The sequence below is a fragment of the Amblyomma americanum genome, chromosome 10 (assembly GCF_052857255.1).
Source record: "Amblyomma americanum isolate KBUSLIRL-KWMA chromosome 10, ASM5285725v1, whole genome shotgun sequence".
Lineage (NCBI taxonomy): Eukaryota > Metazoa > Arthropoda > Arachnida > Ixodida > Ixodidae > Amblyomma > Amblyomma americanum.
In genome coordinates, this window is record NC_135506.1 from 51604342 (window position 1) to 51621727 (window position 17386).

The following is a 17386-nucleotide window of genomic DNA, read 5'->3' on the forward strand; positions in this document are numbered from 1 at the left end:
TTAGTTAGTGCCCAAGTAATAATAATAATAATAATAATAATAATAATAATAATAATAATAATAATAATAATAATAATAATAATAATAATAATAATAATAATAATAATAATAATAATAATAATAATAATAATAATAATAATAATAATAATAATAATAATAATAATAATCAATCTTTATTTTTCGGTGCCCAGGAACAACCCATAGGTCTTGGTGCTGGTACACCATTCACACACACAAAATGTAAATTTATTTCACTACAAAGGAAGACACTCAGGGGAGGTAATGCAGCAGTCAAGGTGATAGAAAAAAAAAGACACATAAACTAGGCGTGACAGCAAGCATGAAGCAAAAAAGCGAAAACAAGAAAACAGCGAGAACAGCGGTAAATGAAAACAGCTTACCCGCCGCGGTGGCTCAGTGGTTAGAGCGCTCGGCTACTGATCCGGAGTTCCCGGGTTCGAACCCGACCGCGGCGGCTGCGTTTTTATGGAGGAAAAACGCTAAGGCGCCCGTGTGCTGTGCGATGTCAGTGCACGTTAAAGATCCCCAGGTGGTCGAAATTATTCCGGAGCCCTCCACTACGGCACCTCCTTCTTCCTTTCCTCTTTCACTCCCTCTCTTATCCTTTCCCTTACGGTGCGGTACAGGTGTCCAACGATATATGAGACAGATAGTGCGCCATTTCCTTTCCCCCCCCACCCCAAAAAAAAATTATTAAAAAAAAACAACTAGAACAGGAAACAGACATATAAATAACTAATGAAACAATAAACAGAGAGAATGAACGACCGATAACAGCCAAGTACAGCATATAGCAAAATACAAACAAGAATAAAGCCAATACCAATATGAACGAATATGAAACCTCTGAAATACAAGCTAGAAATACAATCATACACAATAAGAAACGTAATTAGTGAACGCGTTACAGACAATCAGGCGTGAGTATACAGTATTAAAGAAATAATATTAATGAAAACAAGTACACGTGATGAACAATTAAGGAGAGAAAAAAACAATATAATACCGGTGCAAACGCAGAAGTGTAGTAAAGACAAAATGCATGAAAGGGGAAGTTATGTATGAGAAAAAGAGTGCTCAAAGTGGAACGTCACGGACATCCAATATAAAGGAAGGGAGAGAATTTTCGAATATATCTAGGTGAGGACTAAGAGAATTAAACAACTTTTGCATTCTGTCCAGAGGGGAGAGGGAGTGCAGGAGCGCAGAAACTTGGAATGGTCTTAATTCCCTTATGCTCTTTCGCGGTACACGCAAAAGGATACGCGCTAGAAGCTGAGGGCATAGAATGTGACCATGAAGAAGTTTATACAAGAAAATTATATCTGCCCTCACGCGACGGCAGCTAAGAGAAGGAAGCTGCAGTGAGTTACTCCGTCTGGGACGAGAGCTGGAAGTTCTGCAAGAAAACCGATGTTGAAATATGCGTAAAAACTTTAGCTGAACTCGGTCGATTTTTTCACAATTCGACTGGCAAGTGCCGTTCCAAACAACAGACGCATATTCCAAAAGCGGCAAGCATATGGAGAGGTAGAGCTTTAAGAAAGGAAGTGGGGATCGAAACTCTCTCGAAAGCCTGCAGATGAAGCCGAGTGTACGCATAGCCCGTAGAGCAATGCGTTTTGTATGAGGTGAGAAGCTGAGGCTACGGTCGAAAAGTATGCCGAGGTCATTAATTTCATCAACCCTGGGCAGCGGCCTACCATTCACAAAATAAGAGTAGAGAACACTGTGCGTTTTACGCGTAAATGAGACAACCTTGGTTTTAGATGAATTGAGAGTGAGCCCATTCTTCAAGCACCAATCAGAGAAGGCGGATATGTCCGATTGCAATGACAAGCAATCGTGAAGAGTATGTATTGCCTTGAACATTTTTATATCGTCCGCATAAAGGAGAAATGAGGAGTTTTTGACCACGGAGGAAACGTCACTGATAAAAACAGAGAACAGAAGCGGGCCTAATACCGAGCCCTGAGGAACTCCACTGGTTGGAGTGTAAACAAATGAGGTCTGTCCATTTACACTGACAAAGCAGGACCGATCAAGAAGATAGTTGCGTAGGAGGGCTACAATTGAAACGTCGATCTCAAACAGCAGAAACTTTTGAAGAAGTAATGAGTGAGTAACAACGTCGAAAGCTTTGCTCAAATCACAGTACACAGCGTCTACCTGACTCCTCTGAAGGACTTCAGCTGATGTATATGTCATAAAAGTCACAAGGTTAGTTGTAGTAGAACGACCTTTTATGAAACCATGCTGATTATGAATGATTACATTTTTGAGGTGGAAGGAAAGTACTTTGTGCAAAGCTAATTCAAAAAGCTTAGAGGTTGCACAAAGAAGAGAAATGGGGCGGTAGTTCGAAACATCAGATTTGTTTCCTGATTTGAAGACAGGGAAAACACGCGCCGTTTTCCACACGCGGGGAAAGGCAGAATTTTTCAAACAGTTATTAAATATCGTAGTTAAAACAGGGACGAAGGTACTATTGAAGGCTTTTATTATGGCGGCTGGAATGCCATCAGGTCCAGGGGACAAAGATGATTTCAAACACTTAAGACTCTCACTAACTTCTCGTCGAGAAGAACGGAATTATGTGCGCCAGCTGGAAGGCATACGGAATCGCAACGTGGAGATTTGTACACGGAGGAAAAGTGTTGAGCAAAGCCGTCAGCGACATTCCGAATTTCATTCCCATGAGAGTCAACTAAGTGAATATGACTATCAGATTTATTCGAACGCTTGAGAATAATAATAATAATAATAATAATAATAATAATAATAATAATAATAATAATAATAATAATAATAATAATAATAATAATAATAATAATAATAAAAATAATAATTGGTTTTTGGGGAAAGGAAATGGCGCAGTATCTGTCTCATATATCTTTGGACACCTGAACCGCGCCGTAAGGGAAGGGATAAAGGAGGAAGTGAAAGAAGGAAGAATAGGTGCCGTAGTGGAGGGCTCCGGAATAATTTCAACCACCTGGGGATCTTTAACGTGCACTGGCATCGCACAGCACACGGGCGCCTTAGCGTTTTTCCTCCATAAAAACGCAGCCGCCGCGGTCGGGTTCGAACCCGGGAACTCCGGATCAGTAGTCGAGCGCCCTAACCACTGAGCCACCGCGGCGGGGCATAAGATTAATCAGTTATAAAGTTAGGTGGCGCAAGCTTCGCAACGAATGGGGCGTACGCTCGACTTGAGGAGATAAAAATTCGGCCCGCAAGGAGAACGGGGGATTTTCTTTCGGTGGGACGTACTATCGGGGGCAAAAGATTTAGCTTTAGTTTTAGTTTTGGATGAATGGAAATGGCGCTGTAACTGTCTCGCATATCGGCGGACACCTGAACCGCGCAGTAAGGGAAGAGATAAAGAAGGGAGTGATAGAAGAAAGGCAGAAAGAGGTACAGCAGTGGAGGGCTCCAAAATAATTCCGACCACCTGAGGATCTCTAACGTGCACTGACATCGCGCAGCACACGGGCGCCTTTGTGTTTCGCCTCCATCGACACGCGGCCACCGCGGTCGAGTTGGAACCCGGGTAATTCCGTCTCAGTATCCGAGCGCCCTAACCACTGAGCCACCGCGGCGGATGAGTTTGTGCCATTACAATCACATTAGCGCCACAGGTATGTTCTATGAGTGCCTTTTAAAGCGAAAAGCTTTACTATACCAGCTTTTCGAGCCGTCAGCGGGGCCACAAGTTTGACCTTGAATGTAGCTAGAGGTCACGGTGGCCACAAGTTTCACCTTGAATGTAGGTAGTGGTGAAACCATGAGCATAACTGGTGGTAGTCAGATTCGACAGATGACGTCACTACAGCAGCGACCCCCAGCAGCTGTTACGCCAACTATCTCGAATTTGACCTTTGACCTTGAGCTCCAGTCAGGCGGGAAAGCTGTGCCGGCATCGCACGCGCAGGTCATGAATTGTGTTCTGCATAAAACACCGGTGCAGATTGATGCGTTCAGCGGAACGCTAGGTGTGATCGGTGCGACGCCTGCCGTGGAGACCAGCACCCGAACCGCGCACGTAAGGGTGAGGAAAATGAAATAAAGTTGCTTTTAAGGAAAGGAAATTCGCCTGTCTCGCATTGCGCCATCTCCTTTCCCCAAAAAGAATTTTTCAATTTGGCTTTTTTTTACCCGCCGCATTTGGCTTTTTTCCCCTTACGGCGCGGTTAAGGTGTCCAGAGATATATGAGAGAGATACTGCGCCATTTCATTTCCCCCAAAACTCATTATTAGTATTATTACTAATTTGGCTTTCTGAACTTATCTGCAGGGTTCGCGCGTCGTTTGGATTATATTATTATTATGATTCCATATCTCCGCATACAACGAGCAATACAATAATACAGTGGTAAATATCACCGAAGTTATGTTAAATATATAATGTCTTGTGTGAGCGCCTTTAATGTTTCTAAGAACGCAAGATGTTTAACAAATAAAGGAAATGGCTACTACTGTGTGTGTGTCAATAGGACTATCCATGGAAACCGCCAGTCACTCGACCACAAGCGTAGCCAGGGAGATGCAGCTGTTCGCTTTCGACCAGGGTTAACCAGAGCTAAACACCAGCATTTTTTTTTCTGACAGCATTGGTGTAGCCAGGATGCTGTAAACAAGGGTTTCGAGATGTAAGGTGTCCGGGCAGCACGGCCCATCCTCACCACAGGCTGTAAAGCGCGAGTGACACCCAGGTGAGGCTCTGCACCATAAGCAGCAGCGCCAGGAGCCCGGCCCACAGCCACGAGGTGCCGGCCAGCACCAGATCGGACTCGAGCCAAGCGAACGTGAGCATCATGACGAGGCTGACACTGAACACCACGCTGGTCAGAAACATGGCGTGGTCTTCCAGGTGGTCCTCGTCCATCAGCCACATCAAGAATGTCTGCAAGCACGCAGGAGCGAAGTCAGTGGTTAGAAAAGCTGACAGTTGCTAACTGCCACCGTACACGGGACAGGACACAAACCGGAAGAAAAGTAATGAAAGGACTAGGTATGAGGCCGGTAGAGCGGAATAAAAATGAGGACCTTCCTAAGGAAGTTGGGAAAACGATAAAAATGTTGCAGATAGCAAGAAACGCCAACTCCGAATACCACAAGCCAGAGGGAGGTGTAACAGCAGGCAACATTCAGGATAGACATGAAAAAAATGCACAGGAGGGTTACAACTATGTAACGCGAGATTCAGCGATAGCTGTTTAGACATTTAGGTTTGGGGATATTTTCGCTATGCCATATCACCTGGGAGTGCGAACGCAACTACGCATTCCACCAACATCAAACCCGAGTGCGGAGCAATGGGAGAGCCGGCTCACCAGCTGCGAGCCCACTGCCCAAAGGGCACTAGTGCAGCACGCAAGCGAAGCAGCTAGGCTCAGTGGAGCCCTGGAATAGGGGCCCAACCTTGCTGAAAGAGGTCAAGCGTCGACAGCGATGAAGTCGAAGACCGAACCGCCAATCTCTTAAGAGACCTCAATAAAGTTTTTCTCTCTCTCTCCTGGCGCACTGCTGTAGTGCTCAAGTCATGCACCCCTGCAATGGCAGGCGGCTGACCCAAACAGAGCCACCCGTAGGCTTACGCGACGCAGGTTGACCGTGACATAAGGTGACATCCACCCACCACCGATACCGATGGGTGGTGGGTGGATGTCACTGACGCACCCATCGGTTACGCCGACGCCGGCGCCCTAGCCAGGGATGGGTTCTTAACAGCTATCGCTGTAAAACAATAGGAGTCGGATTCATGGACGCGGAAGAATACTAGGACAAAACGCCATGATTGCGGTAAGGGTAGATAAGACACTTGAAGTCAAAACTGCAGTAACCATTACCGAAAGCTTATGGGGAGGAAGCCGGGGAGCTAGCGACAGCGCAAGCCACAGGAGATAGAAGGAATTAAATTGCCATCACAGACTTGCAAGCCGCCTGCAGAAACATCATCAGATGGAGAGTTGCCAAGAAGGCGGAAACAATCTTGAAGGAAATTTTCAAAAAGGCAGCAATGAACACTGTAATGTGGAAGCCTGCCACAAAACTCCCCGGGGTAACAATGGCGCTCACACTGGAGCCCAAGTATCGCTCATCTCACGTTATCCAATGATGGAGAGAAGATTAACGAAGGAGTAACCACATACTGCATTTAAACTACCAAGAAAAACATATACCTAGAGGCTCACCTGTAGCTTGCAAAAGAGGAAGATAAACCGTTATGCAAACTTCACACTAATACACAGACTGACACAGCGCAACGGAACTAGGACGAGTCGAAGAAACACGAAACACAGGACAGGCGCTGTCCTGTGTTTCGTGTTTCTTCTACTCGTCCTAGTTCCGTTGCGCTGTGTCAGTCTGTGTCGTAGCAGTGTGAACCAACTAGCCCACACCAAGGTCCTCTTAGTTCACACTAATAGTTACATGTATACCGACACCTTAGCGTTCTAGATAAGATACAGCTTACGTTGTTTCAGATCAAGGTCGATTTTGTGAGGAATATCCGAATCCATATTAGAGAGTGTGGGATTTCCAGAAGAACCAGGGAATAGATACTATCAAAACCTCCACCACTGAGGAGCGGGAGAATACATCGATCAGCTGACGATATCAGAACACACTGGTCCAGCAGGCGAGTGAAGCAACTGTCACCAATGGGGTCATGGACAAGGACCCCAGACATAATTTCTTGCTCCACAAAAAGTTGTATTCATCCAGTTATTCATTCACTCTTCCGACGTTTTCCTAAAATAATTCCATCTATCACGGCTCGAACTTGGCGCAGCCATAATTTAGGAGAGAGAAGAGTTGTACGTAACGCATCACACGTAATTGATTAGTTGTAATATCGCAATTAACCGATTAATTTTCTCGAATGATAATGTCCCGAATAATTCAATTACTTTATTTCCGTAACTAATCAATGGTAAGCACTTCCTTGTTTTCCAAAAACAAGTTGTAACCAACGCTGCAGCTTTGAAAACCTCAACCTTACGGCAAGCGCTAGTGCTAGTGGGGATGTTTCCTTCTTGAGAGAGGAGCGACGATGTACCGGCTGCGGTAAGCATCACGTGACCACTCTGGAGGCCCCTTTAAATCCCGCTCAGATGGCGCAAAAATTACTTCTCGCTGCACCAACTAGGAGGCTTCAATGCAGAGCACGGGAGTGGGGATATAGTTCAAGAAGCCGCGTCAATCAAGGAGCGTGTTGAAACCAGCAAAATACTGCTGGAGTGTTTTGTATTATCAGCTGGAAAAGTTTGTGGGCCAAGTAGGCTTCTATCGTAGAAAAAAATAAGCGCCCAGCAAAGACGAGGGCGAAAGACGAAGACGCGGCGCTGTGTACGTGTCTTGTCGTTCTTGTCTTGCATGGATTATTTTTTTTTCAGTACAGTCGAGCAAACTTATAAAGCCCACAGTTATAACGAACACTATCCTATATTGCGTACGAGGGTGGTGCTATCATTAGGTACAGCATTGGGCCAATGGCGCTGCATTCCAGGTAGCGAACGAGGAGGTGCCGTAAACTCGCTTCCGCTCAGTCGGAGAACGAGTTTGGCTTCGCGCATAGACAGAGATAGTCTCGTGGCCCCGGTTATTCCCCCAGGAAGAGCTTGGCGGTGCAAAAAGAAAGAAAAAATTTGTAGAGCTACGCCTGCTAGCTTAAATCATTAATCAGCGAAAGCTGTTATAGCTCTAGCTTATTTAGCCATGCGCTTGGCCGCGGAATCAATATCGTCTGTTATAAGAGGAAGCCAAGCCGTGCTCGTGCGAGTCAGCGAAATTTGATGTGGCCAGCCGCCGCCTCTCACCCTTCTCTCTCCCCTCTCTCTCCTTTCCTTTAAGCATGGCTGCTAGGCATGGAAGGTAAACCAGTACGTGCGTGCTTGACAGCTGGGCAAAGCGCTTGGTGTGGATGGAGGATCGCCGTCGTCGTCATCATCATTATCAGCCTGACTACGCTCACTTCAGGGTAGAGGAGGAATAACGTGGCGAGCGCGAAAAAGGGACAGCTTTAAAAGCGAAACTAGAGCCCACGGTCGGTGTGCTACCAAGAGGAGCTGTTGAAAGGTTAATTGCTAGTCACGTGGTATGTGTAGCTGGAACAGCCGGTCACGTGGCATGAGTCTCCGGCCCCAGTCGGCTCTCCACCTTCTGCGTTGCTTAGGGGCGCAGGTCGTGCAAACGTAACAGACAATGCAGTTGATTCGTTCCGCACACAGATCCGTTCGCTTCGTCGCTGCTTGGGCCCAAGAACGACAGCTAGATTATGCTGTCACACTAGAGACATCTTACGTGTGTCGATTTGTAGCAGCGCGTCGTAGATGCACAGCTGGCCGGGACTGTTCTGGCCTGGGATAATTTGTTAGTGCAAAAGATGCCGTGGGAGAGGCACGACCTGACGAAACCACCGTATGTGAAAAAGGAGCACTCGGCGAATGACAGGATCTGTTGAAGACGGTGACGAGGAGGCCCACCTGCCACCACCTGCAGTGAACGGTTCAACCGAGATTAGTTACGCAGTGTCCCTAAAGTAGACTGCTGGCAAGCAAGGGTCTCGGCGAGGAACGCACACGACCGCTCCGGAGAGGTTGGAAAGCGTCTTGACAGCTCCTGCTTTGAAGAAGCAGACGCGCTCGACGGACTTCGTAAGAAATAAACGCCACTTCACTCGGAGAGAATTTCTGAGTCTAATAGGAAACTCCACTTACTACGAACATCGAATAGAACGAACCTATTCCACGTTATCGTCAGATTCGTTATCACTGGGCTCGACTGCATTTACGAATAACCAGACTGAAGTTTTCTCGTAATTAGAAAACATGTAGAAAACTATTACGAGAAAGTATTTGGCTCAGTGGAAACCTTAGCAGTCATGCGAGGATTGCGGTATCAGGGTGCGGGTGAACGTTACGAAAAAATATTGATGCCACCATAGTCCTCTAACAAGTCAGCAATAAAATTGCAATAAGGAAAGGTGTCAGGCAGGGAGGCACGACGTCGTCAATGCTGTTTCCCGCCTGTTTAATGGAGGTATTCATAGGCCCGGATTTGGAACAAATGGGTCAGAACTATGACTGTCTACTGTCAAATCGACGCGAACGCTCAAAAACTGAATTGGTGACCAACAGAATTTGGAGCACATCTGGTGAACTCTCTTTTTTTATGTGGGTGTTGCGTACCTTGTTCTGATGGCGCTGAGTGTCGGTGTCGCCGAGGTCAACGTTTATGGCGCCGACACTGATCCGGTATATCTGCACATGAGCGCAGGAGGAATGGTGAAGGCCTCCGTCTCCTGCGTGACCTGACGTGCAGAGAAATTCGGGAATAGATTGAAAGTCGAACGGCCAGAGCCAAGACTCATGTAGATTATTCTTCTAAGACGGCAGCTGTTATATGAGGCACACATACATTGAAACCTCGCGTCGTTCCGCTCGACAGCACTCCCAGGGGAAGGGGCGGCACACCATTACACAGCGAAGCGCTGTGGAAGCTACGGGCAGAAGAGCGAGAAGCGCGAACAACCGTGCACGAAGCCCTTGCCTCGCGCCTTGTGCAACCTCTTCGTCATCGGGTGAAACCCGCTGTAGTTATGACGACGCCAAATGCTCCAAAACGCCTCTGGGACGCTGCATGTAACTAAGCATCCACAGCCGGCAAGAAAGCAGCGTATTGGACACAGGAAGCACTGGCTCGGGACGCGACCCGCTAACTCATTACCCGTTAAAATCCGCACATGTGTTCCCACAAATTTAAATAATCAAAATTGAGAGCGTTTACGCCGTTCTATGTAATGAGGAAAATTAAGCCATTACGCGCTGGTGACGGCACGGCCGGTCTGAAATGCGCGCATCCGTGGGGCGACACCGGGATTGTACTTTGAAGGGAAGAATTGAGGAAGGAGGAAATGGTGCATAGACTGATAATCTGGACAAAATAAACGCTACCTACTGTTGAATATCTTCATTCAGGCCACAAGTGTAATCGTCAACAGTTCTTTTTTGCGGCTTTCTTGAGTTCGAATGAGTACTGTTTAGATAAAGGCCTCCTGACGAGGCGAGTAATGATCCGTGGGCTATTTGTGCTGGATTTAGCGTTACGTTTTTACCTTGCACGGATAAGAACTTTGCAGGTTACATGTAAAAAAAAAACTGTGCTCTGAAGCTGACGACACCCCTTGTGTAGCCATGTGACCTGGGTCTGTGCGATATTAATTAACGCTATGGATGATGATTAATGATGATCAAGTCGGTTTTACTTGAAGTACTTTTGCAAAGAGCGGTTATGGTCCATATCGCAGATGAAGGCTGAAAGCGTGGCCTTGATGCTGATGGTGACTTCCAGCTGTCGACAAGAGCTTACTACAAAGTGAGCTGCCTCAAGTGTTTCGTAAGGTGACAAACGAGTAGGCAAACATTTCTGTACATCCCTTAATTTGTTGGCGTGAACTACTCGGCCAACAAGAGACTGTTTCAATGGCAGCGCTGTTTTTGTGACAGACCCAAGACGTTGCTTAAGCAGAAGAGGCATCATCCGGTGTTCTAGCGATCAATTTTTTTTTCAGTGCTAACTTTTGAATTGAGCGAGGAAAAAATTTGCGTTCTTTGCCAAGGCGAAATAATGCGTTCGCCCGCACTTGTCATGGGAGGAACCGGATGAGGACTTCAGATAGGCGCCTCTCTTGGGCGGCCAGTGTCCGCAGCCGTCCAGTACATTCTGAACACCCCGGCACCCAGAGCGCTCTTGTCGGAAACAACTTGAAATCATGATCGTTGCGCTCTGTGAACTTTAAGGTCTATATTTCGAATTATATTTTTCGACCAAGTTTGCTCGGCGGACCACGATGCAGGGTTCTGCGCTGGAAAAATTTTTGCGACTTGTCCCCGCATCCGGATCCCTGTACTACGCGTGTCACTGCCAAATGGATCTAGCTCGGCGCCCGGCGTACATTTAGACTTTAGCCGCCCGACGAACACTGGCGAGCCGGGTGGAACTCTTTAGTAAAATTCCCTTTATGTAGGCTGGCCTTTCAAACGCTGCTATGAGCGATTGAATAATGCGCGGAATATTAAGCTCAGTCAGCCGGAAGACGTACAAAATCATATACAAGGAAATTAAGTTGTCTTTTCATACCACTGAACATTAAATAGTAAATCCTTTGATTTGAAACAAACAAGTGGTATATGCTATTAATGCTCCTTATCAGTTCCGATTACCTTGTGCGTTTCCAGTCGAAACATTTTCTTCAGAATATCACTCCTTCGGAAACAGTATTGCGTCGCCATACTAGACGCCTGATATTATTGCTGCCATTTTTTAGCGCAAATTTTAAGCTGGTGAGTCCGAAAACAGCAGGAGCCAAAGACGGTAACCACACAGCGAGAATGCCATTGGGCGGTCAACTTTCTGTCTACTGCGCTATTTTTGTGTCTAGCTATGCTAAACCTACTCGCCTATGTGAGTAAGTACACTGGCAGTTTTTCGAATTATGGGGTCTTGCAAAGCACAAGATAGTCTAGAAAGCGAACTAGCCATGTCTTATTACTGACGTAAGCAGTACGCCACACGCGTAGCGAGACATACCTCCGCAATTGCAAGGGGTCACCACCCTCGCCTCGTTCGCTCTGCCTGGGCTACTTTGATTAGTGTGCACTGGAGGGCGCTGTTCCGAAGGTACGGGTTCCTCTCCTTTCATGCCGGTCTCCATGCTCATGGTGGTGCCAGCGTGGCTCGTCTTTGAGGAGGCTGTGGTCGTAGCCGAAGGCGTAGCCAAAGTCGCTGTGACATCTGCAGTCGTGGATGAAGCACGTGCAGGGTCTACTGCAGTGCCGCCACCTTTCTGCTCCGATGGGGGACCGCTGTTTGCAGCGTCTTTCATCGGACTCTGCAGCCTGAAGGAGGCGAGGTTCGGCAGTGCTTATTTCTCTATTGTCTTCGTATCAGGAATAAGGACAACCTTTAGTGCGAGTACACGTACTCATTCTGCTCTATTGTTCCAATTAATTGTTTTTTGTGTGCGCTTCGTAAAAATGGAAGAAGTGGTAAATATATTGGCGAACGTGATCGACATGGATATAAAGGGAGGCGAGAAGCCCTGCAGAAACACTGCCACGGCGCATACCAGGGACACTGAGTGGTAGCGCTGTGTGGTGGCGCCAGCTGGTTTCCATTGGAGCTTTTTGAGGGCCCTGGTGTACCACAGATTTCGCTGAGTTTAGCGATTTACGCCTAACCGCGTAAGAACCTTGCAATTTTTGCACTGGTGATGGGCACGCACCAAAATCCCGAAACGGGGTATAGCCACGTCAGTCCTTCAATTCACGCTTGCTGATACAAAAGAGTGAAGAATACCTACTAATCTCGTTACGACAGATGTGGTTATTTTAGACCAACGCATTAAAAAAAGTTTGCTTTTAAATGTGCTTGTAGCTGCTGCCGCGTCCCTCCTGCGTGAAGCCAGCAGCAACATGTGTTCTGGTTGAAAGTCAGAGGCATCATTCTCTTCATGTGACCCCACGTAATACACAAGGCCTCTCCAACCGCCAGAACAATCACGGGAAAAGTTTGTGCGACTGTGGTATCAAAATTTGAATACAGTGCTATTATGGTGGTGCGACATTGCTGGCCACAGGCGGACAATTATTCTATAAATATTCCCTGACCGGAAAGCGGTGCTTAGCAATCACTTGGCGATTGACAAATTATTCCTTGCATATATGGAAATTTTAAATGACCGCGGAACGGAAGCCATTATGTTAAATCGAATGTATTGAAAGTCGAACTGTAGATGTTTGGAAAATGAAAAAGGTAAAAAAAACGAAACTGTGTAACGAAGTAACATATGGCGGTGAACACATTTCTTGCTAGGCGGTATTCCCCTCCAGTGCTTCTCTACGGCTATTGCAGGCTGATTTTGTCTGATTGTGGATATGTCTAATCGGTTTTTAGTTTAACCCACATCTGACGTCACTGTTTGCACGGTGAAACTTGCCGTGTGCTGTGCGATGTCAGTGCACGTTAAAGATCCCCAGGTGGTCGAAATTATTCCGGAGCCCTCCACTACGGCACCTCTTCTTCCTTCCTTCTTTCACTCCCTCCTTTATCCCTTCCCTTACGGCGCGGTTCAGGTGTCCAACGATATATGAGACAGATACTGCGCCATTTCCTTTCCCCCAAAACCAATTATTAATATTATTATTATTATGCGATAAAATAAAAAAAAGTCGCAAAACGCGTGCTTTCGTACATTTGAAAATAGTTCACGGAAAATGTTGTTTCAGGGTGCCATGTACTGCGCCCAACGTTTACCGAAGGTCTCGGCAAAAGCTTCGGTGCTTCGAAATAAAGCGCGGCTTGAGCTTCCGTGTGGAGGACTATAGTCTATGTTACAATAATGCGAAAGAGACATAGAATCTATCTCTCGCCTTAGCGAATCGGGGGCTGAGTTTTGAAGGAATTTTGCACCAAAGAACTGTTCTGTCAAGGGCTTTGCGATAGTTATTCTGCAAAGCACTAACTCCTGTCCGCTCTAGTAAATACTAGTGGCTTGGCAATCTAAAAGCGCTAACAACTCGAAGAAATCAGTGCCTGCTCTAAAGCCACCAGTTTAGATTCTTCTACGGTGCAACAGACTAGATTCTGAATAATGATCTTCAGCAACTTGTGCATGTCTTCTCCAACGGATAGAACAGAGAATATTACGCTCGGTTCAAGAGTACATGAGTGCGTAGAAGTCGCAATTGGCAAAAACGAGCCTTAAACCAGTAATATCTTTTCACCATAGAAAAGCTGTAAATCGCTTCTTAGCGCATATGCATCCAGCTGCCCTTGCATAATCGCGGGTGACATTTAAAATGGCCGCTACGCTATGGGTGTCTGAAGTGGACAGCATTGTGATAAGATTGGGACAAGCAAAGCCTCCTGATTGAAGCTCACTCGCTGCGTAAAATATTTGGAGCGAAACCAACGTACCGATAGCGGCTTCTTCTTCTTCTTCTTCTCCTCAAGTGATAGCGGCTTGAGAACACGGCAGCTGATTTTCTTCTACGTTCAATTCTCCACGGTATAAAATGCTATCGCGCTTTTGTAGATGTCCGAATGGGGTAAGGAGCATAAATTGCATATATTTCGATGAGGTTCTTCGTCCAAATTTTTGCGACTGAACGAAATAAAGACACTATCGGCCAATCAGGAAAATGAGAATGCCGCTATGCACTCAGAAGGGTGAAAACTCAGAGGAAAAACTTCTTTGTTCTCCAATAAATTTCATGCACATGCCTCAAATCGCAACACACCCGCAGAGGCCAACTGTGGCAAAAACGGTGCAAAATTAATCCGGAGCCCTCCACTACGGGCACCTCCTTCTTTCTTTCTTTATTTCTTTCTTTCTTCCTTCTTTCACTCCCTCCTTTATCCCTTCCCATACGGCGCGGTTCAGGTGTCCAACGATATAATAATAATAATAATAATAATAATAATAATAATAATAATAATAATAATAATAATAATAATAATAATAATAATAATAATAATAATAATAATAATTGTTTTTTGGGGAAAGGAAATGGCGCAGTATCTGTCTCATATATCGTTGGACACCTGAACCGCGCCCCAAGGGAAGGGATAAAGGAGGGAGTGAAAGAAGAAAGGAAGAGAGAGGTGCCGTAGTGGAGGGCTCCGGAATAATTTCGACCACCTGGGGATCTTTAACGTGCACTGACATCGCACAGTACACGGGCGCCTTAGCGTTTTTCCTCCATAAAAACGCAGCCGCCGCGGTCGGGTTAGAACCCGGGAACTCTGGTTCAGTAGTCGAGTGCCCTAAATACTGAGCCACCGCGGCGGGGTCCAACGATATATGAGACAGATACTGCGCCATTTCCTTTCCCCAAAAAACCAATTATTAAGAAGAAACGGCAAGATATAAATAGATCGCCTGATAGTTTGGAGATTTATATTTTTCGAAATTGGACTGGTAAAACATCGCACGTGATCTATTTACTCTAATACTGGTTTGAAATCTGGGTATTCTTGAAACTTCGCCCACATTGCCATTTTTTTTTCTTTTTGGTGGATTGAAGAGGACCGTTGCGTGGTGAAGTAGAGTAGCCATTTTTATAGAACTTGTTCGAGGTGCGCAAGCAGGTCGTAAATTAAGTTCCTCCTGAGAACTAAGTCCATCGTAATAATAAGGTAGCAATACTTAAGGTAAAACAAAATATCGAGACTCTGAAACATGCTTATTAGCGACAAGAGGCACACAAACTCCGTCAAAACAAGATGCTCGGAATGCAAAGAATGAGCTCTGGTTTGCTGCACTAACTTGAGAATTATCCGATATCTGGAAGTGCTCGGATCGAGTATTTAAAAAAAGACATTTTGTTTGATGAGGCATAGCTTAATGGATAACTTTCGAGGGTGTTGCTAATAGGCCGCGTGATCTGCCTTTTATATTTACTCGCAGCTTTTGGTATTCTTTCACATCTAAACCATTACGTGGGATGAGATCCTTGACCAATGTATTGCTCTAGAGCAAGGTGCTTCTCGCAAGTTGGCGTCTCCATCGGGCAAACCATGCCGCTTAAAAAGAGACCACTCATCCTCCTGCACAAAGTAAGTTTGCGACGCTATATGTGGCCATCAGCTAGCCTACCAATTTACTCCTGCCAAATGTGCAAATAACAGGCATCAATTCCCATACCCTTACGTGGGTGGAAGAGCTAAGAGAAAAAGGAAAGTCAGGGATGTTAACAGGAAGGATGTTCTGGTTGGCTACCCTGTGTTAGGGAAGAGAAGGAGGGGATTGAAAACGGGAAGAGAGGGGGGAGGGTGAGAGGCACAGTCGCAACTGGTCCCCCAGGCCAGTCGCTTTCAGGAAGATAAGACAGTTCCTTGTAGGCCTCGATGGCGGTCGATTGCTGTGGCCAGGGCTCCAGGATCTTATCCTCTTTTAAAGGGCACCTTAAGATCGGAATAAAATTGTTACGTACCGCTGACAGTGGTTAATGGACGCAATTAATAGAATTTTACTAACATCGAGCTTTACTCCTATTTAGAACAAATTTGTGTCTAAATCAAAAAGTAATGTCTACTACTCATATCGCTGCACTGTGCTTTCAAGGCTATCGCCTAAACTCAACGAGAGGCTGATAGCGAACCAGACGCAATAATTCGCCCAAATTCGCTACTTCATTATTTATTCATAACAAGTACCTATAGCGCCCATGAGGCTTTATTGTAAGGGGTTAAGGACATATAATATCACACGCAAAGAACCTATTGGGAATATCCCCGCTAGGTAACACAACATAAGAGAACAAGAAGAAATGAATTCACAACTAGTTAGGATCAACGATGACATAACATGAGGTACGTCAGGTTATCATTTCAATAAGTGTTTGAAAACTGGGCGCGCGAACCACATCATTCGGAACGCTATTCCGGGCAAGAATTGTGTCAGGGAAAATGAATACTTGAATAGATTAGTGCGGTCCTTGCCACATTTGTTTTTAGCAAGGTCACTGAATTCCAACGTCAACATTAGTGCGAACACCTTCGGTCCTAGAACTGTCATTTCTAGGCTGCTTTTACCTGAATGCACCACTGCTAAATCTCATGGCCGTAGTTAGGGCGTGGTCAGAAGACGGTTTTTGCTGGCATTCAAAATTTCTTACTGCAATCTAGTCGGCTGCTGGCTAACATTCTTTATTTCTTTTTCTCAATCACTCTGCAACAAATCCCACATTGTCCATCTCCTGCGTGCGTTATGCATTTCCTGTTTTATTCCGATGTTTCTTCTTTTTGTTTACTTCTCCCTTCTCCAGCAATCATTTTATTTTCGTCCATAAAAAAATTCATCTGAAAGACTCTTTGTGCGCCTTAGCATTTTTCTTCCATAAAAACGCTAAGGCGCCCGTGTGCTGTGCGATGTCAGTACGCGGTAAAGATCCCCAGGAGGTCGAAATTAATCCGGAGCCCTCCACTACGACACCTCCTTCTTCCTTTCTCCTTTCACTCCCTCCTTTATCCCTTCTCTTACGGCGCGGTTCAGGTGTCTAGCGATATATGAGACAGATATTGCGCCATTTCCTTTCCCCCAATACCAATTATTATTATTGTTATTATTACCCCAATTCTCGGCCGGTCCCCCTGTGCGGGCATTTGCCATTGTATGAGGATAACAACAACAACAATTAGGGCCGGCCGTGCCAGCTGCTGGTCACGCGCCAACGCGTGGAATGAAGACGAAGATCGCAGCAGGGTCTCTATTGAGATTCGCAACAGCGAAGACCGCCGCCTCAAATCTTCCACTGCGTGTCCGAGCCCTTCTAGTCGCCCGCTGGTTAGGAAAAAA